The sequence below is a fragment of the Oreochromis aureus genome, linkage group 19, assembly GCF_013358895.1.
Source record: "Oreochromis aureus strain Israel breed Guangdong linkage group 19, ZZ_aureus, whole genome shotgun sequence".
NCBI lineage: Eukaryota > Metazoa > Chordata > Actinopteri > Cichliformes > Cichlidae > Oreochromis > Oreochromis aureus.
This window is the reverse complement of record NC_052960.1, coordinates 23,191,021-23,198,377: the sequence shown is the minus strand read 5'-3', so window position 1 is coordinate 23,198,377 and position 7,357 is coordinate 23,191,021.

Below are 7,357 nucleotides of genomic sequence, written 5' to 3'. Positions count from 1 at the left end.
AAAAAATTAGGCTTGACAAGAAAGACAAAGCAAAACTGAGCATAATGCAGACGAGACTGAGACTAACAAAACAGAAGTGACAAACACGGAAGACAGAGACGAACACTACAACATACACACATAGACACAGATGAGACAGGGACAGACTGGGCATGAAAAGGAACTAACTAAATCAGACAAGGAACTAAGAACTAGAAACATGGATAACTAAACTAGGGCGCACAGGGAAATAATACCAAGCTAAAATTTCAGAAATACATCATAAACCCATACAAACTCAATACACTGGGTTATTAACCCAGGCACCATGACATCTAGACCATATAACCGACATCAGATTTAGACTCATCATCAAATTCTACATTATGTCTTAAAAAACAGCAAACCATGTCCTTACCTAATACTGTCATATCAGGATCATGCAGAAAGTCAAAGCATCTGTAAACAACGATGCAGCGAACAGCGATGCAGGAATGACATTTTCTCGTCTCATCCCAAAAAGCTGTACGAATATACTGTAAATTCATGTGTTACAGTTCGTTTTGTCATCGTTAAGGAACTTTAAGAAGTAGGTTGATATTTCTCACAAGAATGAACTGGGAGTTAGTGGAAGTAGGAGACCTCCCCTGTCACGGCCCTGGGTGACCCACTGTTTTGAGTTTTGTATCATTATTGAATTTTGATTTTGTCATAGTTTATCTTTTCTAGTCTTTTGGTTTCTGTTTCGGTGTTCCATGGTTGCTGTCTCCCCTAGTCAAGTCCGTGTCTGTTATGTTTCCTGTTTTACTTTGAAAGTCTGTGTCCTATGTCAATATATTGAGTTTTGCTTCCTCTTGGTCTTGTCATGTCAGATTACTCTCAGGTGTGCTCTCCTTCTGTCTCATTCCCCTCGTTATCCCACAGTGTATTTAAGCCCCGTGTTTCTCTTTGTCAGTGTTGCGTCGTCTGTGTTCCACCCCTCATGTAATGTCAGGTTTCAAGACCCTATGCAGGTCATGTTCATGTTGCTTGTTCTTCTATGTGTTTCATAGTTCTTTCATGTTCTGGCACAGAGTCTTGTTCATAGTCTTCACAGTTTTTAGTTTCCCCAGTTTAGGTTCCAGTTTAAGTTTCGCCACTGTCCTTACTGCCTTGCTTTGTTTTCTGTTATTCAGCCATAATAAAAGGCTCCCCCTTGTTTAAAGTTATTTCCGTCTCCTTGCCCGTGTTCGCGCCTGGGTCCACACACACCTTCACTCGGTCTGCCCCGCAGACCGTGACACTGCCTCATGGACTGCAGGTCAGCTCTGCTATGTTGTATTCAAGGTTTAAATTTTCAATCAGACAAAGTTTAATGGCCTCTTTGCAAAACAAGCGGGAATGAAGTATTTTGCTATTTGTCTTGTGCTTTATTTCATGTGCATACATGCTAAGAACTGTGCAATGTTCCTAATGTGTTTTGTAGTGTTCATTCACTAATACAGAAGTATCAGAGAAAGACTCGAGCAATAAACGCCTGCTTCAAAGAACCGACCTGTATCTGTGCTGTTGTGGAGAGGGCTACAGAACACCTTTGGGATGGATTACAGTGGAGACTGTGCCTTCTCGTCCAATATCAGTCTCTGTCCTCACAAATGCATTTCTGGAAGAACGGTCAAAAATTCCCATAAACACTCTTGAACCTTGTGGAAAGCCTTTCCAAAAGAGTTGAAGCCTTTATAGCTGCAAATGTTTGACCAACATCACATTAAACCCTATGGATTAAAAACGGAGAGTCAATCAAGTTCATTAGGGTGTAAATCCTTTTGGCTACATAGTAGTTTCTGGTTATTCAATGAAATGGTGACTTTTAGGGGGTATGAGAAGAGATCTAAATGTAGAGGCACAAATTGCTTAGCAATCCTCCGGCCAGAGAAATAATCAGACGGAACTTCTGTCGCATCTTTTGAGGTCTCTGCTCTTCTCCTGTAGTATCCCCTGAAGCAGTAATTATGGTAGCGGAGGAGTATCATGGACCTGAGCTGTATCAGTTCAAGCTCTTAGACCAAGAGTTGGTACTGCCTGATGCCAGAGCTCCCTCTCTCTCCCCATTTTGCTACCATCCTACCATCTGCCACTGATGCTGAGCCATATGAGCATCTGAAGGGAAAGAAGGCAGTCTGGGCTTGCAGCTGTCCAACACAAAAATTTCAACCCTTGTGCCAAAACTAAATAAGACTAAATAGAGAATTGCAAAAATATAAAGAACAAATAAATAAAAAATGTGGCACAATAAAAACAACTTCAAAACTCAAATGCAAGGATCTAGATGCTTTTTTAAATGTATCTGTTTTTTGTATATTAGCTGCAAAAGTGTCACCATGTCATCAGTGGTTTGGGAAGCCCCCCAAAATTAATACTTACAACTATATTACTGTATACTTGCTATAAATTGTAATCAAGTTGATTTATATTCATGTATTTTTTACCTTTAGGGAGATAAATCCAAAATAAATACAGTCATGTAAAAGTGTAAAGACCTTTTTAATGTAAAAACTGACTAACCGTTTTTAAAATAATAATAATAATTTCTTGACAGATTATTACAGCTTAGTAGAGATGGATGTGGATAGTCAGGTGGTCACCAGCACCACCATTAACCCACATGTGTTGCGTCAACAGTCTAACCTTTGAGTGGTTGTGAAAAGAAACCTGCTTTTAGTCATCTGTGTGTTTACCAGTAAAGCAGAGGCCGCCTGTGGCTCCAACGCCCCGGCAAATTTGACATTTTAGTCTGCCTGAGTGAAAAGAAAGGTTACAGGTTGAAGAGGGGAAAAAAATGAGCCTCTAAAGCTCTTCAGTATGATTGTGCTCTTGCACATAATTTATTCATTGGCAGTAGACCATGTCTCCAAATGTCTGCCCCTGGGTCATTTGGTTTTATATTCACTTTATTTTTAGGGTTTTTCAACATCCTAAGATACTAAACCAAACAACAGACCTTTTTTTTGTCAGCCAGTCAGTTTTGATAGAGATATGTGCAGCATTATTCCCTCATTTTTTTGACATTTTATGTAAATTATTTTTTCTCCTGTGTTAATTAAAGGGTGTATATTTTATAAGTTTTTACTAATTAACTACTGCTTAAACCTATGTAAACTACTTAATCTAATGTACTCAAAAAGTAATCATTATTGTAAAATCTGGGACCTCTTCATAGAGTAAATGTTGTTTATGCTTGAGTGTTACAAATGAGATTTAAGTCTGGGCTCTGGCAGGGTGCTCACAGAGTGCTCCCCAAGCCACTCTTTTGTTATCTTGACTGTGTGCTTGGGGTTGTTGTCCTGTTGAAGTCCAGAGGACTCTAGAGCACGCTATCATATAGGATGTCTCTGTACATTGCTGCATTACTTTTTCCCCAGTATGATGCTGCCCCCACCGTGCTTCACTGTAGTGATGCCAGGTTATGAGCACTGCCTGGTTTACTCCAGACGTGACACTTGGCATTCAAGCAAAAGACTTCAATCTTTGTTTCATCACCCCAGAGAAATTTGTTTCTTGTGGTCTCAGAGTCCTTCAGGTGTCCTTTGCCCCACCCGCTTCAGATGTTATCAATCCATACAATGGGCATTATAGCAGAAATCCAAAGCGGGTGCCTTTGTCAAACATGTGGCAGGCTGTCATATGCCTTTTACTGAGGACTGGCCACGCTACCAAACAAGCCCGATTGGTGGATTGATTCAAGCCTGATTCTACCCTGATTCCTCAGGTTGCCCAGGCTGCCAGGTGGTTGTAAATGTCTTCCATTTATGGATCATGGAGGCCAATGAGGTCATTATTGGGATCTTCAGTGCAGCAAAAGTTTTCCCCAGATCTATTCCTTAATGCATGCCTGTCTCTGAGGTCTAAAGAGCATTCCTTGGACCTCATGGCTGGGTTTGTGCTCTAACACACATTGTCAACTATGGTGCCTTATATAGACAGGTGAGTGCTTTTGCAAATCATTGTCCAATCACTCTAATCGGTTTAATTTTAATACATTTTTGAGAATTTCAAGTAAACGTTTTGCACTTTGTCATTATGGGGTACTGTGTATAGAATGTTTAGGTGAATAATGAGTTTAATCCATTTCAGAAAAAGCCTGTAACATGAAAAAATATGGAACAAGTACAATGCTGTGAATACTTACAGGATGCACTGTACATTACAGTTTTCCTCCATGATAAAGAATTGAAATTGTAAGTAATAAATGTGTATAATTACAGAAAAACATCTGATGGCTTACTGGCCAGAAAGTTCTTTTCTAATTCCCAGAAAGTTTCTTGCTTGCTTGCTTTCTTTCTTTTTTCCTTTTTTGACCTACTTTTTTGTCATTTAACTATTTATTTATTACTAAATTAATTTGGTGTAATATGAATATGTTTGGAAAGGTGTTTTTCAGTAGGAAAAGCTGCAAAGCTTATAAAAATGCAATTGAAAGTCCAAAGTCCCCCTATTATATTTTCATCCAGTTGGGCTGGATTGGAGTCTTTGCCGAACCAATTCTGGCCCCCGGGCCTTATGTTTGACACCCTTGATCTATCTATCGATCTGAAAAAGAGAAGGAGAGAGAGCCTTATCAGCCTTATCAGTGGCTTTACAGAACACTTTTAAAAAGAGGTTAGTGTTGCAGCACATCTGGCAGGCAGTTCCAACATCTCTGAGGGTAATAGCAGATTTTCATTTAATCCTAGAATATAAACACTGCCCAGGACATTTATATTTTAGTAAACAAGCAGCGGGGTGGTAAAGTTCACTGTAATGCCCTCCAGACCCTAAGAAATGAAGAAAAATGTTCTTCATTACAGCTACGATTTATGGCACATTTTTAGAGTTCTACTCCAACAGGAGTAATTTAGAAAATAGTTTGTAAAGGAAAAAACAGAAGAACATAAAAATTTGAGTTTGACTGCTTTTACATTTCAAGTTACTTTTAAATTCCTTCATTCTTGTTTGATTAAACATTTCAGCTGTGATAGCAGTGGTCCAGTCAGCAGACCTCAACTTATAAAGATCCAGGTAATGAAGATTTTAGACTGCTGACTCATAGCCAATCATTTTATGCAGGGCTACAGTGTGGCCTTTACAACATTACATTTATCAAATGCTGATTGTATTATGCTTCTCTTTTTTTCCTGTTGTTGATTTGGCTAGGATTTAATGTCCACATGGCTTTATTAAGGGGGGGGATCAGTTTTTCACCGGGGCATTTTCTGCCCCAACTAACTGCATAACCATTTTTGTTTATGTAACAATTTGCTTTTATGTCTCTCTTTTATAGCAGAGATCCAACTTGTGACCCTGGTGATGTAAGTGCATGTCTGAGCTTTTCAGGATGCAGATCAGAAGCACATACGGTTAAGGCATTCATAATCTCTAACCACTTAGTGGATAATCAGGTTGGAGTTCTCAGCAAAAAGCCACGTCTTCCTCCTTCCTGTTTCCTTGTCCTCTCTGAAAGATGCAGCTGTATTTGAACAAAAGAGAAACTGTAGTCATTAACCTGGCTCGCAGATTTCTTAGCCCTTTCCCATGTGGGGCTAATCCTGCAGTGGTCTAATTATGGCTCCCCAGAGCCATGAGGGTTCACCCCAGGTTCATCATCTCCAAGGCTTAGTAAGTCAGGAATGGTCCTGAAAGGTTAATTCTGCGAAACCTTTAACCTTATAACTGTATTTTTGTCTTCTTAGGCTTTTTTGTGGGTTCCATTTTACATGGAATCATATATTCCATGTAAAATGGACAGAGCCACTGTGATTTCACCCACTGGTCTCTGATGACACATTTTGAACCTTCATTGTTGACATGGTGGAGCAGTAAGTTATCATTTGCAGCTTCATTCACTATAGCTTAATTTTTCAGTCTCGATGATCGAAGTCTGATATAGGCATTCTTTTCAACACACATTCCTTCAGAGTAAAAAAAAATCTGAAAAAACTAAGATTTTTTCCATATTTTTAACCACACGTTTGAATAAGCAATTGATAATGTACAGGCAAAAAGAATACTGAGACAGTTTTCGTTATTTTGCAGAGGGTATTCCTCCAGAAATCATCCTCAGAGCTAAGTTCAAAGACTGTCAGATCTGTGCATGCTTTCAGAGGTCACTGTTTTCATTTCACATCCAAGCAGTTAATAACCAACAGTTTGAATACTCTGTTGGGATGTTCCAACTTATATTTACCTAACAGAGTACTGTTTTTAATGATTATGATCAAAATTTTAAGAGCATCAAAGTGCAAAGTGCCACAATACCAAAGCCTTTATTGTGGCCTTACATGACATGCCTGTCATGCAGGATGCTGTAATTTGTGTTTTTTCACTGCCAAGGGGCTGTGACAAGAGTACAGTCCTTCTCTTTTATTTAGATGTACATGCTGCTTTCCCCCTTATTCAACTGTGATGTGGTGGCGATGCTGCCTTGGGCTCATACTGTGGCTTTATTTGGCTTTCTGTGTCCTCCTCCTGCTACGGAGGGTTTGTCCAACAAAACATAAAAGGTCTCAGTCAAATATTGATGCTTTCTTACAGTAAATACCAGATTTTTCGCAATTATAATCCTGCATGTTACCAAACAGTTAGGCTTTTAAGGAGGTGATTCTCACCACTTTAGATTATTTTTTGACTCATTAACAGAGGATTAAAAGGATTACAAAGGAATGAAACATCCAGTTTGCTTTCATAGATATTTTTCATGCTAAACCATGCTCTCATGGCCCAGAGTGAGGAGGAGTATTGTCTAATTATAATAATAACCTGTCACAATTTCATACAACACATCTGGATTTCTTCACGCTGCAGCTGATTGAACACAACTGTGTTTCAGCCTCTCTTTGTCTCTCCTGGGATTGCCTGGCTGTGACCTGTTTTTTCATTCACAGTCCAGTAGTTCAAAACGAACACTTTAAATAACGATGAACAGACAAAGAGCGCCACCACATTTGCAGAAACATCCAAAAGGAATGTACCGAAAGACATCTCAGGCTGGCTCCACCCACTGATGCTACACAAACCATACAGTAGTTAGTATAAAACAAGAATCTCATCTTCTAGAGTCAAATGTGAGGCCATGCAACAGGACAGTGATCCCACGAACATCTGCAAATGTTTCTGCAAAAGAAAAAAATAATTGCTTTCTCAGCTGGACTTTCCAAAACTGTAATTTTATATTTTTCTGCCTAGAGTGCCTTTTTTCCTGAAATGAATAATCTGTACATTTGACTTGAATTTGACTTATTGAACATTTCCATTCATAACTCCGGGTTAAATAAAATGAATGAATTTAGCATACTTAATTTAGTAACATATCACCTTTGTACAACCAAATATGTCCATAGCTGCATCATTGTAATGATTACAC